The sequence below is a fragment of the Pan paniscus genome, chromosome 1 (genome assembly GCF_029289425.2).
Source record: "Pan paniscus chromosome 1, NHGRI_mPanPan1-v2.0_pri, whole genome shotgun sequence".
NCBI classification, from domain to species: domain Eukaryota; kingdom Metazoa; phylum Chordata; class Mammalia; order Primates; family Hominidae; genus Pan; species Pan paniscus.
The window spans coordinates 10,212,950-10,235,209 of NC_073249.2; positions in this window are offsets into that span (position 1 = coordinate 10,212,950).

Consider the following 22,260-nt stretch of genomic DNA (forward strand, 5'->3'; position numbering starts at 1 on the left):
GAATTTTGTTTGTGTGTGCGTCACCTCACCAAAGTGGTGCTCTTACAAATTAAATGGATTCAAGTATATTTTTCTTGTAAGTATTGATACTTTAGGCGATTTTGCCTGAAGAGGGCAGTGCTTCACCAATGGACGGAATCTCTAAGAGTAAAATTATGGAGACCGCAGTGACTACACTACAGAGAAAGGGCAATTACAGTAGATTACTTAATCAGCATGCTTGAACAGATAGACATTTTGCTTGCTATCAATATCTGTTTGATTATAGTAGCATATTGTTAATATGTCATCTTTACCTATCTTTGCCCAGCGGATAATGTCAGGAAATAAAGGACTGCAAATGTATTTAAAAACATATCTATGCTACATGAACATGTTTCTTAAATATAATATTCTTGCATGGACATAATAAAGTCACTATTTTTTTGCTAGCTGAAATCAGAGTTGTTTTCAGGGAAAGAATGGTCTTTTTAAAGGAAAATCCCTGCTGAATCACTTAAAGGTGTAAGGTAACATGTGACTGTTTGGGTGTGAAGGAGGCTAGCAGAGGATGGTCAAACATTCTACCTAAGAAGAAAACAAAAAGGAATTGAGGGACATTGAGGGTACCTAGAGGCAGGAGAGAGTCTGGGGTCTGGTTGCTTAAAATTATTTAAATTAAATCTTACTAAGAGAGGAGAGTTCTAGATTTTAAATTATCACTGTAGTCTTGTGAGGTCTCTCTCCTACCTGCTATGAATTCCCACAAAAAATCTATTACGTTCAATTGGCTTGTGGGCTTGTCATTAAGGGTGAATACAGACATCAATAGAAAAATCTTTTTCACATAGCAAATACATGAATAAATACGTGAATGAATTGATGATTGTATTCAGATGCATTCTCTGTGACCACTGGTCATAATTATACAAGTTATGTTCTAATATTGAAAGACCATTCAGGTCCCAGAAATACCTAGGCCAGTTCATGTCTTCATTGAATGGCACCTGCTCGGCTTTTGTGAATTCTGAGATTTGCCTTTTGCAGTCTTCTACCTCTGTCTTTCCACTGAGCTGTCAGTCACACTTAGGCCTTTAGCTGTTCTATCTATTGGGTGGCCAGTGTTCTTCACTACACTGAAATTGCTGCTGTGAGTTGCGAAAATAGAAAGCGAAAGTTATTGAAAACCATGTCAAAGACTAGTAAAGAAGCTGTGATTGAGGTCAGAGATTGTGTGTGATTCTGTAAGTAACTTAAATAAACTTCAGCGTGAGGTCTCTATTTTGGTTGCTCAGGTGACCACTGTCCTCTCTTTTGTTGTTTTTCTGATACGTTCTGTGCAATAGATATTACTAAATAAATAGGAAGATATTCTATGCAAGGATACCTTGGAATGATGAAACATCACATAAAAAATGGAGAAAAAATTTAGTTATGAAAAGCTAAGGGAAGACGTCTAGCAGAAAGAAGACGATGAGAATGATTTACATAAATTAAAAAAGGTATTAGTAGTAATAAGTGCACTGGTATAAAATTTACTGCAGGTTAAAAGTATTTTTGAATGAACCATGTGAATATGATGAAAGATATATATGTATATATATATAAAATGCAAGCTAACATATGCAGAATTATTTAATGGGTGTTGAGAAATATTCTCTCCTGCAAAATGACACTTTGGATTATTTTTCTTGATATCATTGCCAAAATGAATGTTAAAAAGGAGTAAATTCAGTAAAAGTGAGCAGAACAACATATTAACATAAAGTCTCAAAAATAGTTCTGTGTGTGGGAGAGAAGATGGTTGCTCTAAACTTCATTAAGCCAATTGTTGAGGAGACATCTGGAATCTGATACTAGGGGATGCCAGAGCAATAAATGTGCATAATGATTTTGTGTTAAAATGCAGCAGTCTAAATAGGGTTTGTCTGAATAAAATGCATTATTTAGTAATGCCATTGAGTTGCCTCCCCGGGCTCTTGTCGGTGTTGGAGAAGGATGTGAGACACAGGGAAAGGGTGAAGGGCGCAGTCTCCAGGAGAGCACAGAGACAAATAAGTGATGGGCAACCAAGGCCTGCTCCCCAAACTGGATCAGTCTAGATCCTACTTAGACAGCTGAGAAATTTGTTTTTTTCTTTCAGAATTATAAACTCACTGAGGGTAGCAATCATGTATACTCTCTATCCCCATTAACTAAAATAATGGCTATTCAGTAAAAAACTATTGAATTAATGGATAGTTTATTTGCCAAGAAATAAATTCTGTCAACTTTTTTTGGAAGCACATGTCATTCAGAATTCTATGTAGTAAGAGTTTAAAGAAAAATTCTTGTGAAATATCAAGAGGTTGATGCAACTGTGTATGTATGCATTGTTTCATTAAATGAACAATGAGGCCCTACTTTTAAAAAGGTGAATGAGACCCAGCAACTGCCTTCAAGAGTTGTAAAGTTCATTGGAGACAAGTTTTACACGAGTACATTTGCTTTTTGTCTGAGAACTTTATACCCACTGTTCCTTTAAATAATGTCAATTCATTTCTTATGTATGGGAAATGAAATCTTATATTCAATAATAGAGTAGATGTAAAAGTATATGTATTAAAATATCACACTTTCCTCCACAAGTTTGTACAATTATTATGTGTTAGTTAAAATATTGTTTTAAATTTTTTTCTTGCAAAAAATGCATATCCAAGGACACTTTTATAAACTTTTATTTTTACTTTTATATTATTGCCAAAGACCCCTCCACAATGATGGTTTGGGGCAACAACATGATATATGAAATATATTTTCTTGAAAGGTAAATCTAAGCAATGAAACTAGATTTATTTAAAAATCTTACATTGATGCCATAACCTTTTGTGATACCTCTGTCTCAGTGACATGCTTTTTTTCAGCCCTGGTACTGTGCATCAAATATCTCATCTTTAAGGTACTTATAAGTTGAAATTCATGCATTATTTAAGTCTTGTATTTCATAAGCATTTAACAAGTGCCTACTAGAGGCCAGGAACTGTTCTGTACAATAGTGATTGACTAAACAGAAAATACAACAATCTTGCACTCACAGAGCTTCTCTTCTAGTTCATTCTGAGCCTTATTTTTCTCCCTATACCATTTGCACAACCACTTTATGTCTGCTGCATGTATTTCTGCACCTGTGTAGCTTGTCCATAATGGTCAATTTCTTCCAGCCAGAGTCATTTTTCTTATTCCCAGGGATTTTTAAGACCTGTGTATCTTCAAAGCCATGATCAGCTCTTGGCCTAACTCTGGTTAACATTCTTAGTTTGTATGAGTTGGTCATTTCTACATTTGGGTGCTCTTGCCTTCATCAAAGAAAAGTACTTTTTTAAAAGGCCAGTTTTTGGTTGCTATTTCAAAGCAGGTCTTTCAAACATATACAAATGAATTTCTTTTAAAAAAAAGTATCATTAAAGATTGTGCTCAGCATAAATCTCCCTGCCCCTGACTCTCACTCCAATGACAGACACCTTTGCTTTCTATTTTCTACATCCTTTGACTGTTTGAAGCTTCACAAGCAGGTATTACTTTTTCTATTCACAGAAAACAGTAAAGATATTAAAATTTTGAGGTAGCATCTAAGGATATGTGTTAAACAAATATATTTTCAAAAGAGATTTTCAAATAGTAAGTATAATTTATAAGAGCTTTTGAAAGAGTTCTAAGAAATTCACTTGAGTATTTCTTATATAGAATATGGATGATAAGAAATATGTCACCAGCCTCATCTGCTGTATAATTAGAAAAACCATGAAAGACAGAAGTATTTACCCTCCATAATTTGATTGGAAATCTGAACTGTTCCCATTTTAGCATGAAATTTAATTTAATTTAATTAGCATGAAATTGTTAATTTAATAAATTACTGCGAAAGTGGATGTTAAGTATAAAAGAAGAAATTTTTGTAGAGCACGATTCAAAATACAGTGAATAGAGTTTAGAATTCGATTGTAATTTCCAAAGGCCCTTAATCAGATTAACAAATCTAGCCAAAACATGACTCCTGATTTTTTGCTTTTTTCCCGTTCCAATCCCCATTCTAACCATCATTCTATTTTTGAGACATTTCTCACCTTACCACATCAAGGCCCACACTCTGGATAGCTAAATATTGAGATGTCTTAAGAATCATGGATATAATTTAATCATCCATGGATTTGTGTCCTTGATTTCATTTTTCATTTCTTTATCCTCTCCCAAATCCTCCAGAAATGCTTGCATATGTCATTTGTAATGATTCTTCCACTGATGTACATTTTTTTGGTTGTTTTCAGATAGCTCAATGCCACTTCTATATGAGATCTTTAAGAATATTTTTGTGGCCCCATCCCTAGAGAAGTGATTGTCACCTAATAAGTAATATTTGTTGAAAATAGCACTATTTTAATGAATCTTTAACATGAGAAATTAGGTAACCGAAATGCTATCAGAAAAGCAAATTGCTCTTTAAGAAATGCTATTCTAGGGCATGATGCTTCAAATGGAATGAATAAAATCTGAGCGCATACTCCCAAATGCTTTCTTATTTATTATCCTAATTATTTGGAGGTATTTGGAAAAGCTTTTAAATGATTATAAAGTAAAGATACACCGTTGTAGTAGCCAACTTCACTGATGGCCCCTAGTGACTCTCACCTACACTTTAAATGAATAAGGTTGACCTATAAAGCAAGCAGAAGATGAGGGATGCTATTACAATATCGGCCTTTCTCTCTTGGGCCATTTACTGTGGGGAAAGTGAGCTGCCAGGTCATGATGACCCTCAAGTAGCGCTGTGGAGAGATCTCTGTGGCAAGGAACAGAATGCTCCAAACAACAGCCAGCACCCACTTGCCAGGCATGTGAGCAGACCCCCTTAGACACAATCCAATGGCCACAGTCACACCTGCAGATGACAGCAGTCCTGGCCAACACTTTGAGTTTGAATCTTATGAGGGGTCCTGAGCCGGAAGCTCTCAGCTAAACCTCTCCCAAATTCCTTATCCACAAAAGACATCATATAATAAACATTTATTGTTTTAAGCTGTTAGATTTTGAATAAATTTGTTATACAGCACTAGTTAACTAATATAACCACATTTACTAAAGAAATCACTGTAATTTTAATAACTTTGTCTAGCCTTCATGCCATCACATTACAGCATGACAATATTATTGAAGTAAGAAAAAAATGACTTTCTGACAGAACATAACTATTTTCTGTGAGATCATAACCATGAAAACTCTCCAGGGCAGGCATATTTAAATACATCTTGCTCTTGATCATTTTTATTTTTAACAATGCTAGAAGTCAACATAGCAAGTCTTATTAGTGCAGAGTTATGGGAACTTGATCTTGGAAATTGTTTTATAGCTTTTGATTTTAAAATACTATGAATATTTAATTCGGGTGGTGTTAAATTAAAATGTATCTCTTATTTTTACTATTCCAAACTTAATTTAATTTTAATAAAGTATCCTCAAAATTTAAAAAGTATGAACCATGAATATATGCACATAATTTATCTGAAAACAAAGTGATACATTTTGCTATTTTTTTTTTACCTGTTATGCTTAATCTGTTTTTTAAAACCTTTTTAAAATGGTAACTGAGATGCCTAGCATTAAAAGGTAAGCATTAATCTTGTTCTAAATTAGAATGATAGGCTGATGTAGTTCATTTCTTTCTCAGTCTTTATACTGGAAAAGAAATGCAAAGAGAGGTAACAATTCACCTATCTTTCTGGTAATTATATTCTATTATTCTTTTCTATTTATTCAAATAAGTAGTTATAATATTTTTCCAATATGCAACTTACACGCGGTGTCAAGTGCACACTCTTCTCAAGGAATTCTGAATAAATGTATTTTTAGAAATTCTGAGCCTCAGAATTTCAGAAGTTTAGATGGTAACTACAATGAAATGTTAACCTCATGAAATAAAAAAGAAACACAAACTATGAGGCCTGACTTATGTATTTAACCTGTTTTTCAGCATCAGAATAAAAAGGTCTTATTTGGAAACTCAGCTCTCAACAAGTATTAATATTAACTGCTGTGGTGTTTTAGGTTGTTAGGAAAAGATTAAGTATATTCCATGGAAATAAATGGTTTGTAAGTCACACTGATTACTAACCAATAAAGGGAACTGAGAATAGTAGCATTGTTCTCCTCATCTAAGTCTCTTAATATTGAAAGACAATCTGAATTTTCTTGTGGTGAAAAAATGTGTTCAATATACTAAGTTCTCCTGCATTAAAAATGATGTCACATTTTTTATATCTGATCATTTCCACACATCTTCCCTGTGATACTTAAGTTATTGTTTATTTTTTAACTACACTAAGGTTCAAACCAAATAGACTTGGTTCATCTCTTACCAACTACTTTGGATACATTTCTTGATCATTCTTAGCCTTAGTTTCAGTATCTACAAACTGAGAATGACAATGCCTAACATTATTTCTTGGAAATATGATTGTGATTATTTTATCTGGAGAGAAGATAAAGTTAAAAAACCACATACAAAATATTTTGATGTAGAATGCATCACTCTGAATAAATGAAGTGCAGATTAGTGAACTGGCCCCTAACACCTGGCCTCTGGTGGGAGCAATATCTTACTTATATCTAGGAACATTTCCCCATACGTAAAATAAGTCAAGCTGGCATTGAGAATCATACACCTGCTTTTCTTGTCTTGGAAGAAATTGGCTTTTCTCTTCTCTTGGGGAAATGTGGAGTTGCCTGTCTTCTGATCATGGTACAGGATACAGTTGGAAGGCTGAGGCCTGGTAACCTGATGTGGCTGCCACATAGACTTCATTTGTTCACAACACATTAAAGTCCTAGGGAAGCTCCCTTTAAAATAACAACAGAAGATAGATGCTAGTATCAGCAATTCACAGTTTATTTCAGGTCCTTGAGTCTGTTGCCAGCTCAGATATTGAATGGAAAAAATCCAGTCCATGAACATTCTTTCTTGCATCGAAGGGTAGGAGAAAGGCAGAGCTGGGCAGCTGGTTCTTCAATTGATTACTGAATCTCATCAGTCCTCCTCTTTCTCCTTGTCTGATCCTGAATGCTCAGTGCCATGATCCATATGTGTAATTCCCATGCAGAGCTCAGAAGCACATGGAGCACCAAAGTGTGCAAGGTTGTGAAGGCTAAGGAAAGCTTGCATGAACAGAGACAAAATATTCAGTGCAACTGCTGGCACATACTAAGCATCCAGAAAATCACATAGATTCTCCTGCTAATATTTCACTCATCTATTTAACAAGATTTGTGTATTAGTCCATTTTCACACTGCTGATAAAGACATACCTGAGATTGGGCAATTTACAAAAGAAAGAGGTTTATTGGACTCACAGTTCCATGTGGCTGGGGAGGCCTCACAATCATGGCGAAAGGTGAAAGGCACATCTCACATGGTGGCAGACAAGAGAAGAGGCCTTGTGAAGGGAAACTCTCCTTTTTAAAACCATCAGATCTTGTGAGACCCACTCACTATCACCAGAATATTATAGGAGAAACTGCCCCCCCATGATTCAATTATCTCTCACCAGGTACCTCCCACAACACATGGGAATTATGGGAGCTACAAGATGAGATTTGAGCGAGGACACAGAGCCAAGCTTTATCAATTTGCTTACTAGAAGATTCCTTAATTAAACATTTTCTCCTTTTGTCTTAAAAATGTTTACCTTATGAGAAATGTTTATCTAAGTATATTGAATGAACTTGGAGGTGATGGCAATCATGCTCGGATTTAAGATGAATATATTTTTATGTATCACTAAAAAGACATCTGCTTTTCAGTTTTAGGCAAAATGACTCTGGTTTGCTCACCTCTGCCATGCATCAGTATCTGTCAGTAGATTTTGAGTGTGGCATGCAGGTCACTGAGCTGCTAAGGGTCACCAGCAGGAGGGAGCCAAGTGCCAGGTGGAGCTCCTCCCTGGACAGGAGGAAGGGGACAACCCAGACAGAGTATCCAAATTGCTCTTTGGATAATCTTTTTAGGTCAGAGCTCTCTCTAGGGTACATTTTTTCCCAGGACATCTAATCAAGTGGAAAGTTATGACATGTCATGGTAAATGAGTTAGGGATTAAAAGTTTGGGGGTTGGGGGAATGAAGAGCATAATGAAGAGCAGACCTGGACATAAGTATCAGAGTTCTAGTTTATGGTGCCAGTTAGGTTCCAGGTCTACACAGGGCTGTCAGACAGAGTGATATAAAAGGGTTCAGATGGATAAGCCACACATGTGTTCCAATCATGTGGATAAGCAGATGAGCTAACCACTCCACACACTATCCCCTTTCTCAGCAAAATGACACTAATTACATTGTGATGTAGTATTTCCTACGCTCCAGGAAGAATTAACATTAAAACTATTCATATGAACAATACTTCGATGTATTTTGTAAATAATATTCATTTTAGTCTTTACACTCTTATGAAAAATTAATGGATGTGTATTTTGAGGAGAAAAGACCTCAACGATTAATTGAATTTACAAAATGTAATTAAACAAATTTATTTTCATTTTTAGTAAAATATTTGTTATCAACTCTAATAATGGATTAAAATCAAAGCCATCTTCAATAGGCTCTACTTTGTTTTATGTTAAATATCTTAAGTTTTTCATTATTCCCAGTTAAAGATTAAATGGAGTAAGGTAGCGATAAGAACAATTAGATAAAATATGCAAAGGGTCTAAATAGAAAAATGTTTATTTGGATAAAAATCTTCACTTTCTATAGATTTTCTCACAGAAGAATCCTAAAAATTTTTTGTTTAGAGATTCGGATATTTGGGGTTTCATCTACACATATCCTATTCACTTTTATATTTCTCAAAGGGCAAGGTAAAATATAAATTCATTTTGTGATTTTCATATTTAAAGTTTACTAACAATATTTAGCAACACAATGGAATATGCCTTTTTGTGTCATCTTGAATATGCAGGAAAATAAATTCAACCCAACATTGGACAAGAATTTTGCATTATTGATCCAAATATATTCTAGATTTCTGTAAGAATCTACATCCATTTGTTCAACATATAAAAACAATGCATGAGACTAAGAGCTAGATCAGAGAGATTCAATGTATTCCAGACATCATAAATCATATAATCTAAGAAGCAGGACAGAATTTAAACAAATTAGCTACATTTTAGCAAATGAAAACATTTATCATAATCTTGAAATACAATTAGGAGAGCCAAGGAAATTGCCCTTATAAGAAGTGATTTTAAGTGAGTTTTAAAAGATAAGGAGGTGTTCCACACATGAGTGAAACAAAAAGGAAAAAGATCAAGGTTTAAAAAAGACACTGTCTTCTAGTGTTCAGTTAGAGAGGGCAGGATGGGAAGTTAGAAGAAGCCACAGAGGTAAGGAAGAGAACAAAAAGGATTTGAAGAAACAAAACAGGACTTCTGAGTAATAAATTCAAGGGAATAGAGTGTAAAATGAAGGAGACCTTGGTAGAAACTGCCCACTGTTACAGAGAGAGCTAAAGTAGTATAGATGTGCAGAGGATTACACTGTATTTGGTGATATAGACAGCATTTGAGACCTTAGAACCATCATCTTATCATTGACTGAAAAGTAGGTGGAAAATAAGGCAATGAAGACACATTTATACAACTCAAGAAGTGCAGCTATGAGAAGATTAGAAAAACGAGATTGAAAGACAATAATGGTCATTTTTGTTTTGATTCACTTTGTATAGTTCCAAGAATGCAATACTATTGCTATCTTCGTTATACGATGGGAGCTACAACAAATAAAACAATTTAAATGTTAGTAAATCTGTTGAAAGTTTGTCTTCTTTCTAATTAACAATTTTATTATATACAAAACACTTGCAAGTTATAAAACTTAAGCATAATTATGAGATAATGTGATTACATCTCAACATTTTAATGTCACATAAAATCTAAAATGTTTTCAATAGACGTTAAACCTTCCAATCTAACTCCATTATTCAAATTGACTTTAATGGTTCACAGCATATGCTGATTATTTTTTCTGCTTTTAGCCAGAGTATATGAGGATATTAAATAAAATTCAGTAGAAACTAACTCTCCTTAAGAAAGGAAGATTTGTCTAACCTATAATTCTGTCAGATTAGATAGGTTAACAACCTGTGTTTCAGCTGAAATATAAACACTGGATTTGGGTGTTGGAAAAAATAAAAACTTTCTGAACTAGCTTCTACCAGACTAGAATTTTTTAGACTGCCAACTTAACAAGCGGTAAAACTAACAACCAATAACACTTTGAAAGGATACTCAGTTTTTTGGATGAAGTGTGCCAAACTTGTTTATGTCAGTAACAACTCATGTTAAATTAAGACTAAGCTGGGAAGTTTGTTTTATCACTGTGACCTACGATTGCCAAATTTCTCAAAGTTCAATATTCTCTTTGCATTAGTTTAAATGGTTATCTTCCATTAGTTATTAAATACTTGCTACGTCATTACACATTTAGTAATAATCACTGTCCTGGCACTTAAGATAATTTCATCATGGCACTGAATCAGTCCACTTTATATGTTGTTTTCCAAGATCATAATTCTTCTAAGATTCTGTTTACAGAATCTATAAAGTAAAGCTAGTAGAGTTAATGAGTTCTAATATTAAAATTATTTGAGTGAGTTCAATGATAATTCTGAATATAATAAAAGTGAAAATTAATAGCTGATACTAGAATGAATAATTTAATAAATGATATTAGAAAAACTAGGTAGCCAACGTTAATAAAAATGAAGACTTCTGCTTAATTTTTTTTTTACATTGAAATGATTTCTGAATAGATCAAAACTTTTAAAGCTAAAAATAAATCTAGTTTTCTAGTTTCAGCTCTGATATGTAAAAATCTAGGAAGCTGCTATTCTCATCCTTACAATAAGAAAACTCTGGACAAAAAGAAAATTAACAAATTTTCTAGAGCTATCAGATCACCAAATTGACACCCCAGGCACATCCAGACCCGGTTACCTGGAGCAGATGCATGCAGTGCCATAACCTGGTAGAAACACATAAATTGTAATTTAAACTAATTTCTGGAGATGAAATATGAACTTGACCAAGAGTAAGAAACTTCTTGGACCTTAGGAAATTCCCTACACATTTGTGGCCTTTACCTCAGGAACCTATCAGATTCTCACAATGAAGATCTGAGAACAACCCCTCCAGGCTGTAACAGTTTGAGGGGAAGAGTAATCATTGAGAAAGATGCCTAGAGCACTCCTCATGACAAAAGCCAACTCTCAAGAGGTTGTGGCATGGCGGAAATTAGAGAAATACCTTTGCCTCCTACTCCAGGCCCTCCAGCCCCTTTGTCTCACCTATGGGGAAAAAAATACAGTCATCTGTAAGTATGTACCACAGGAGTAGGAGGTTGAGAGGGGGAAGGAGGAATTCCCTGGATGCTCAATTATTTATATCAAATAAAATGGTATTTACATTAAACCTACACACATTCTCCTTTATACTTTAAGTCTCTCAATTATTTACAATACCTAATGCAATGTGAATGCTATGCAAATAGTTGTTATATTGTATTGCTTTTTTATTTTTATTATTTTTTATTGTTGTCTTGCTATTTTTATTTTTCAAATCTTTTCAATCCATGATTGGTTGAATTGAATCTGTGGATGCAGTAACCCTAGATATGGAAAGCTGACTGTGCAAGGGGCCTTCAAAAAGTTCATTAAAAAATGGAATTAAAAGATAAAAATATAAATGTTATTTCTCAACATAAGCTCCATGAAGTTCAAGACACTTTTGTAACTGATGATACCAGCCATTTGGTTGATCCCTTAAGAAGTGAGGATCCTGGGAATTTAACTATGTCAATACAGTCTTCTTTATATTATTAACTGAAGAAAAATATGCACCATTTAAAGATTTTTATTAGAAAAAGAAGTGAGAAGGAGCCAAATCAAGACTGTAAGGTGGATGCCTAATGATTTCCCATTGAAACGTTTACAAAGTTGCCCTTGTTTGATGAGAGGAATGAGCAGGAGCATATTTGTGATGGAGAGGGACTCTCTGGCAAACCTTTCGTGGCCATTTTTCTGCTAAAACTTTGGCTTTCTCAAAAAATTATCATAATAAATAGACATTATCATTATTTGGCCTTCCAGAAAGTCAACAAGCAAAATGCCTTGAGCATCTCAAAAAGTGTTGCCATGACCTTTGCTGTTGACCAGTCAGCTTTTTCTTGGACTCATTTACTTCTACCTCTTGGTAGCCATTGCTTTGATTGTGCTTTGTCTTCAGGATCATACTAGACAATCATGTTTCATTTCCTGTTACAATTCTTTGAAGAAATTCTTCAGGATCTGGATCCCACTAGTTTAGAATTTTCATTGAAAGCTGTGATCTTGTCTGCAGCTGATGTGGGCACAGAAGTTTTACTACCCATCGAGTGATAATTTGCTCAACTTTAATTTTTCAGACAGAGTTGTGCAATCTGAACCAACTGAGATTTCTATGGTGTTGGCTATTGTTTATGCTGTCAATTAGTGGTCCTGTCCAATTAGATTACAAACAAAGTTAATTTTTTTCCCACAAATCGATGTGGACAGTCTGCAGCGATGGTTTTCATCTTTAACATCATCTTTCCCCTTCTTAAAACAGTTATCCATTTTAAAACTGCTAATTTATTTGGGACATTGTTCCCACAAACTTTTATAAAGCATCAGTGATTTCACTATTCCCACCCCCCTGGCCAAGGTTGACCATAAATTTAATGTTTGTTCTTGCTTCAATTTTAGCACAATTCATGTTGCTCTGATAGGGGCTTATTGAAAACCGATGTATTATCATTTTTAGTGCCTCAAACTCAATCCCATTTGGACATGTTATAATAAGTTAGTATAAGTTTATTTTGGTGCAATAAAATTTTGAAATTCATGCATAGTTTTTCATTTTTTATGATACGTATTTTTTCCTGAGCATTTTAAACAGCCCTTATATATTCGCCAGGGAACAGAGCTTCACAAAATTAGAAAATAGTGAAAAATTCTTCCACCAGGAAAAGTAGTAGAGAAAAAGGAGGAAAAGTTAATAAGACTGAAGGTGGGGAGAAAATCACTTGTGAAGCTGCACAATATTAAGTCACAGGCCTATTAAATGGCTGAGTCTTAGTCTGCAGTTTATAGAATGCTCCTTTTTTCCTATTCTACCATCAACAGGGCCTCGGTCTAAAAGGAATGAATTGCAGTTGAAAGGGCAGAAGATGTAGACTCTCTGAGAAAGAGTACTTAGATAAGCTCAAAGTTAAGGAAAGAGACAAAAACTAAAGCTCTAGAAAAGTTTCAGGCCTCTAAAACTTACAGCTACAACACATACTAAGTCCTGGCCACCTCCTGACAGAGTAAAATATTACTCATGATAAAGGCCTATTTAATATTTCAGTAATCTTATGCAACATGTCTGGCTTTCAGGAAATTAAACTGCACAACTTGGCAAAAGGCAAGAAAAACGTACCGTAAGAAGACAAAGCACACATCAGACTCAGACTCATTTATGACACAGATTTTGTGCTAACCAGACAGATAATTTAAAATAACTCTGAATAATGTGTTAAGAAATCTAATTGAAAAGGAAGATAACGTAAAAGGACAGATGAGCGATGTAAACATAGAAATGGAAATAATAAGAAACAAAAAGAAATCATAGAAATCATGTATTTAAGCAGTAACAGAAATGAAGGGTACTTTTTACTGGCTCATCAGGAGATTTGATACAGCCAAAGAAAGAATCAGTAAACTTGAATATAGGTCAATACAAACTTTTCAAGCTGAAATGTAAAGAGAGAATGAAAAGAAAAAAAAGTATCCTCCCCTTGCCAAATCCAAAAATATAACAGCATATCCAAGAAATGTGGGAAGGTATCAAAAGAAGTAATATACATGTAAATGAATATTAGAACAAGAAGCATAAATGAATAAAGCAGAAAAAACATCTGAAGTAACGACAGCAGGGAACTTTCTAAAATTAATTTCAGTCACAAAACCGTAGATTAGAGAACCTCAGAAAACACCAATCAAGAAAAATACCAAAAAGATACACCAAATTATATCATATTTAAACTTCAGTCAAAGAAAGAAAAAGACAAAATCTTGAAGGGAGCCAATGGGGTGGGAAGAACACCTTAACTCCAAAGAAACAAAGATAGGAATGACATCAGGCTTCTCTTTGAAAACAATACAAGCCAGAAGACAATGCAGCAATACCTTTAAATGATAGAAAAAAATTTTATAAAGAAAACTGTTAACCTAAAATTCTATACCAGCAAATATATCTTTACAAATGAAGGTGAAATAATGACATTGTAAAACATACAATATATGAACTAAATTACCACCGGAAGGCCCAAATTTTAAGAACTATGGAAAGGAGCCCATCAGGCAGAAAGAAAATGACACCAGTTAAAAATATCTATGAAAATAAATGAAAAGGACTGGAAATGTTCTACATTTGAAGAAAATTATTATTTGTTTGCATTATTTTCAGTGGTTATACCATGTCCATAAGTTCTACAAAGCAAATTATGAGTAATTGCCATATGAGTTATCTCACATTTTTAATTATTAAATTCCAGATGGAGGCCAATTTTTAAAATTACATTTATGAATATTTATTTATTTATACATTACTTAAAAACTTGCTGGAATAAGGCAGCTTCTCTACTTGTTTACTTAAGATAAATACATGAAAATCATTTTTCCCCCAGCGTTTAATTTGCCAAACTATTTTAGAAGTCCTATGAATGTTCCTAAGAGTGAAGGAATCAACTTGCTTCATATTATAAAAATGAAGACACATTTCTCTAAAACAAAACCAGAAAAATAAGAAGTGAACTATGAAAGTAAATTATTTTAAATACTCTATTTAGATAAATTCCCATATCATATCCTCCACTTATTTAGAGTGTAAAATTCAATGTTTTCCAGTATATTTCATGGAAAGAATAGTTTTTGTGTATATTTCACAGTCATGCATCACTTAACAACAGAGGCATGCTCTGAGAAATGCATCATTAGGCAATTTTTTTATTGTATGAATATCATAGAATATACTTACACAAACTAAGGTGGTATAGCCTACTACAAACCGAGGCCATATAGTATAGCCTATTGCTCCTAGGCTACAAACCCATACAGCATGAGACTATGCTAAACACTGTAGGCAAAAGTAACACAGTGGTAAATGTTTGTGTACCTAAACATAGAAAAGTACAATATTATAAACCTATGAGACTGCCATAATATATGACGTCTGTCGTTGACTAAAACATTATGTCGTCCATGACTACATGTGTAGCCATCACCACAGTAAATTTAGGACATTTTCATCACTTCACAAAGAAACCTCATACCTTTTAGTTATCATCCCCCACTCTTTATACCCCCAGATTTAAGCAACCACGCATATACTTTCTGTCCCTATAGATTAACCAAACTTAGACATTTCATATAAATATAATAATACAAAAGGTGTTTTCTTTCGTGAGGAGCTTCTTTATTTAGTGTGATGCTTTCAAAGTTTATTATGTTGTAGCATGTATCAGTATTTCTCGGTGTACATTTGAGTTGTTTCTGCATCTTGGATATCACAAGTATGTTGCAAAAAACATTCATTTACAAAGATTTTTGTGTGTAGACAACATATGTGCTATGGTTTGAATGTGTCTCCCAAAGTTCTTGTGTAGTAAACTGGATCCCCAATGCAACAGTATTGAGAAGTGGGATTTTTTTTTTTTTTTTTTTTTTTTGAGATGGAGTCTCGCTCTTGTTGCCCAGCCTGGAGTGCAGTGGTGTGACCTCAGCTCACTGAAACCTCTGACTCCCGGGTTCAAGTGATTCTCCTGCCTCAGCCTCCTAAGTAGCTGGGATTACAGGCACCTGCCACCATGCCCAGCTAATTGTTGTACTTTTAGTAAAGATGGGGTTTCACCATGTTGGCCAGCCTGGAGAAATGAGAATTTTAAGAGGTGATTAGAACATGAGCACTCTTACCTAATGAATGGATTAATGTCATTTTTTGCAGAATTGGGTTTGTTGTCAGAAGAGTGAGTTTCCTATAAAAGCAAATTTGGCCCCCTCTTGGTCGTGCTCACACTTCTTGCCTTTCCACCTTCTGCCATGGAATGACACAGGAAAAAGGCCTTCATCAGATGCCAGCCCCATAACCTTGGATTTCCAGCCTCCAGAACTGTATGTAATATATCTTTGTTTTTTTTTAAATTAATTACCTAGTCTGTAGTAATTTGTTATAGCAGCATAAAACAGACTAAGACAATAGATTTTCATTGATCTTGGTTATATACCTAGGAATAGGATTGATAGGACATATAATAACTTTGTTTATAATCATTTGAGGGACTTGACAGGTTATTTCCCAAAAGGGATGAACTATTTCACATTCCCACCAGTGGGAATAAAAGAATTTCAGTTTATCAGTATCCTCACCAACACTTATTCATTAGGTGACTTTTTAACTATAGCCATACTAGTGGGCATCATGTGGTACCTTGTGGTTTTGATTTATATCTACCTGATAACTAATGGTGTTGAGAATTTTTCCATATGCTCATGGGCCATTTCTATATTTTTCTCATAGAAATGAAAACAGATAATTTTTCCATTTTTAAATTGGATTTTATTTATTATAATAAATATTATTTATTTATTATTATATTTTATTTTGTTTATTATAGAGTTGTAAGAGCTCTTTACATATTCTGGATGGATGATTTGCAAATATTTACACCCAAACTCTAGGTTATCTTTTCACTTTCTTGATAGTGTTCTTTGAAACACAAAATTAAAAAAAAATATGATTTCTAATTTATCTACTTTTTCTTTTGCTGCTCGTCTTCTTGGTGCCCTATCAAAGAATCAAGTGCCAAATCCAAAGTCATGCCTATTTACCTCTATGTTTCTTCTAAGAGTTTTATAGTTTTAGTTCTTACATTTAGGTCTTTGATCTATTTTGAATTAAAAGTATTGTATATGGTATGAGATAAAGATCCACTTTCATTCTATTGCATTAGAATAGAGACAAGAACATGTCATCTGTGAATAAAAGTGGTTCTACTTCATTTTCACTCTGGATGATTTTTCCTTCTCTTCCTTATCTAATTTTCTTTACTAGGAACTTCCATATAATTTTGAATAGAAACGGTAAAAGTGAATATCCTTGTCTTGTTCTTAATTTTAGGGAAAATTATTGCCTTCATAATTAAATATGATATTAGCTATGTTTTTTTAGATATTTTTCAATCAAGTTGAGGTTGTTCCCTTATATTCCTGGTTTTCTGAGTATTTTTATATTGAAGTGGTGTTGGATTCTGTCAGATGCCTTTTCTGCATCTATTGAGATGATCATGTGTTTTCTGTGTTTTATTCCCTTGATATAACGTGTTCTATTAGTTATTTTTAGATATTAAACCAATTTTGCACTCCTGGGAGAAATTCCAGTTGGTCACGGTGTATAATTCTTTTTATATTTAGCTTGGTTCAATTTGCTTATATTTTTTGAGGATTTTTGAATCCATGGGCACCCTAAATATTGGTTTGTAGTTTTCATATCTTGTGATGTCATTTTGGGCTTTAGAATCAGGATAATATTGGACTCATAAAATGACTTTGAAAGTGTTTCTCTTCTATTCTTTCAGAAAGATTTTGAAGAATTTATATTAATTTATGGAAGAATTTTGTGCTAGCAGCTTTTCTTTTCTTTGGAGCAATTTGTTATCTCATTGCCTTCTGGCCTCTGTTGTTTTTTCTAAGGAGTCAGTTGTTGATATTATTGGGTAAGTGATAAACCATTTTCTCTTGCTGCTTTCAAGATTTTCTCCTTGTCTTTGGATGTCAGCATTTTTACTATAATATTTCTGTTTGTGAATATCTTTGTGCTTATCTTACATAGGATTTATTGAGTTTCCGAGAAGTGTAGGTAATCATTTTTTTAGGAAATTTCAGTCATTATTATTTCAAATATTTTTTGCTGCACTTTTATCTCTATCATCTCATTCTGGTACTACAATGACAGGTATGCTGGTGTGCCTAGCGACATCTCACATGTCTCTGATCCCCTGCTAATTTTTCTTCATTCGTTTTTCTCACTTTTTTTTGGATTGCATAATCTCTATCAATATATCTTTAAATTCAATAATTCTTTCTTCTTTCATTTTACATCTACTTTTGAATCCCTCTAATGAGTCTTTACTTTAGTTATTATACTTTTCTACTCCAGAAATTTCATTTGGGTCTTTTTCATAATTTCTATATCTTTACTGCTGTTCTCTGTTTGATGTGACATTGTCATCATACTTTTCTTTACCTCTTTAGCCAAACATTGCTTTCATTTTTTGAACACATTTATCATGACTATTTTGAAGGCTTTGATTTTTTAAACCATCAGATTGCTTTCATAAGCAATTTCTGTTCTAATAACCATTCTTTTCTGATTTTTTTCAGTTTCACTTTTTTTTTCCGCAAAAACTGTACATTTTAGATTATATCTTTGTTATGGTTTGGCTGTGTCCCCACTCAAATCTCACCTTGAATTGTAATAATCCTCATGTGTCAAGGACAAAGCTGGACAGAGATAATTTAGTCATGGGGTCAGTTTTCTCCATACTGTTCTCTTGGTAGTGAATAAGTCTCATGAGATCTGATGGTTTTATAAATGTAAGTTCCCCTGCACGCTCTTTTGCCTATCTCCACGTAAGATGTGACTTTCCTCCTCATTTGCCTTCTGCCATGATTGTGAAGCCTCCTCAGCCATGTGGAACTGTGAGTCAAAGAAACCTCTTTTCTTTACAAATTACCCAGTCTTGGGTATGTCTTTATTAGCTGCATACAGACTAATTCAATATTGTAGCCCCTGTGGACACTACCCCCCACCTCCAGGATTTGTTACAGATATTTAATGTTTTGTTTTGTTTACTATATTATTACTGTATCATTTTGTTTTGTTTGCTATATTATTACTGTTTTGTTTACTATATTATTGTATTTTAACTCATTCCATTTTCTATCATGTTAAGCATCTAGTATTGCTGCTGAGGAGGCACAGCCTTGGTTACGTCTACAGTGACCATGGAATGACAGTGACCATGGATGAGTGACAGTGACCCTAGAATCAGGTTTAGCATGATTCTCTATGTCTCTAAACACAGCTAACTTGGAAGTTCCACTAATTAATTGCTGTTTTCTCTATAGTTATCAACAATGTCCTGAGGCATACATTGCTCAAAAGACAAAAACTGTCAATTTTATGCTCCTTAAGAGTAACAGTTCCTGAGGTTCCTGTTTGAGATTTGTTCTGGCCTCGGTCAGCCTTTCCTCTGCTGTCTTTTTCTCAGGCAAACTAAGCCTCTAGTTTAGCCTACTTTTACAATGATTCTACCAATCTTCTCCCCATTGTCTTTCACTATAGCCACCATTGTTTTCAAGAGGAGTTTAGGCTTGAACTTCCACACACTCTGTTGCAAATAAAGTGAATATTTGGAAAATGATTAGGCACTATCTATTTTATGGCCTAATTTGGCCCCAAGTATTGTCTCTGAGCAGAGGCTCAGTTCTGGAGCTGGAGTTGGGGCAATGGTGCACTTCTAACTAAATGACATCGCTTCTTTAGGAGCAAATTGTTAAATAGAGGGAGTGCAGTACATCTCCTGTTTCCTATGCTTGCTTCTCCTGACATAGAGCCAGTGTCTCACAAGCAGAAGGAAGGGCAGCTGGGGCTCCAGGGTTTTCAGCAGCACCATGCCCAAGGTATCGTCTCTGTCCCACAGGTGGGGGTGGGTGAAAAAAGAGAGCCCCCACCAGTCAGCTGCACGCACCTGGAACTTAACCTCAGGAACAAGTACCTAGGGCAAGATAAGAAATGCTGACATTCTACACAGCCCAGAAAGGCAGCCCTCCATCTGGGTACTGGCAGGAGAGAGAGCCCTGTGTTCCTGGCTATTGAAGTCTGGAGTGAGATTTCCATCATGCTGAGTTGGGAAAGGGAAGAGATGTAACCCATCTGGATTCAAATACCACAAACTCCTGCTGTTCCCATTGAATGTTAGTTGGTGTTCTTGAGTAAATGATTCTTCATTTGCTATATATTCATGGGACCATTTCCAGAGACTGTTAATGTTTGTTTTTTGGTAATTTTCTCTAGTATCACTGAAGAATGAATCCATAGAACTCCTTATGGTGTCACGCTGAAGTCTAACAGTGCAAAGGAACTCTTAATAGCATCCAGTGTCCAATTCAAATGAAAATATTATAGAAAATGCAAACTCAAATGGTTAAGTTTTGATCAGATTTGAGGAATTATAACATTAAATTAACTATAAAGATGGAAAAATTAAGAACCAAAATGGATACTTTTGTATATTAATAATTCTTCTATTTGAAATTCATTTTTTAATCCAGTACCTTCCTTTAAAGGCAGCAAAGAAGTAGATAATGAACAAAAATGGCCTGTAATCCACTATAATAGAGTTCACAAAATCCATGCCTTGCTTATAATCAAGTTCTTCAAGTCTTCATTGAGATTCAATTTATTTCAAATTTATACATAACTCTAACTATCTTAGTTATCTGGTTTGTTAAAAGCTGATTAAAGCAGATTAAAAGCAACAGTCATGAGGTTGAATAAACCTTACTGCTGCAAAATTTTAAAGCACAGCAAAATAGTTCATTTAGTGTAAGGAAAAAGGGACTGCTTAATACAATAATTTCTTATTAATAATTTATAATTGTTATTGTTTGCCATTACTTTCAATGGCAATAATCGCAATTACTTTGCACCAGCCTAATAATAATGACTGTCTTGATATAAAAGTGATTAAAATATAATTCATGTATTTCTTTACAAGACAATTTTATATATATATATGATATACTTTTCAGAGACTGTGCAAAATCTACTAAAAAATTCTGATGCTTTATAGAGATTACATTTCAGCTCTGCAGAAAATTGGAATAACTAGAGCAACATATTCCTCAAATATTCCAGTAAGCTAGAACTTAATAAATTATTTTTACATTTTTTCTGCCCACCCAGTAGCTCTAAAATGGATATATTGGGAAATAGATTGAAGCCACATATACAGTTCTGGAAATTTTGTTTGTGTGTCTCATTTAGAACAATTAAATAGAATGGAATATTTAGCAGTTTCCAGAAACAAAACAATTACTACAAAACATATGGAAATTATTAAAGTCCCTTTCTCTTTCAAAAAGCCAAATCCATTAACAGAGTTATAGAACTACGGAAACATGGATATATGAAACTGAAATACACTTAAAGTGTATGGTGATCACATATTCAATTCAGCATTTAGGCACAGTCTTAGAGGCTGTCTAAGTATGCCAAGCACTCGACTTGTACCATGAAGTCCATGCAGGTTACTGATACAGAGTCCTTTCCGTGTCTAAGACTAAGACTAAGTCTATAGTCATAGGGAGGGAGGCAATATGGCTTCTCAGTGTGCAATGGATTAGGAAACAAATCAGAAGGCCCTTTCTGGAAGCATGTGCACAGGCAACAGCATTGAGTGACAGGTGGTTTAAGGGAAGATAGAGAAATTAATATATATTGGCATAACTCAAAAAGCATAGAAATTTTGGACCACGTGGGAAAGAACCATATAAGATTACATATGCCACAGCCCCTGAGGAGAAGCTTCTGTTTTATTGAACTATTATAAAAACTAATGTTCTTCATAATGACCAAGAAAAGTTGAATTATATTCAGTATTCTCTAGGAAGAATGAGAAAATACATGTTAGGGTTTTTTTTTTTTTTGCCAAATAAGTTAAAATAAGTTAAATCATCGAATAAATTTGCTGAGGTTGCCTCAAAAATACACATACATAAATTAATTGCCCATGAATGATATCAAGTAAATTAATTGTTTCCACATTTTGGGTATCACTTTCATGTCTTCTTTTCCAAATCTATTTCAGTTTCACTTTTAAATACAAGTATTAATTCCATAGATATGTTCCCAAAAAATAGAAGTGGAAGAGTAAATCAATATTTTTGTTTTACTAAAAACATTGTTAAATAAGTGGTCCTTTGGCTTTTTCAAACATAAACTTTGCTTATGTAATGTGACTATGACTCTACAGAGAAGCCCAAGATTTGAAAAACGCGCTCATAACCACGTATTCGATTGACATATAACTTACAACCACATTTTTAATATCTCACTCTTAGTTATTGGTTTGCATATTTA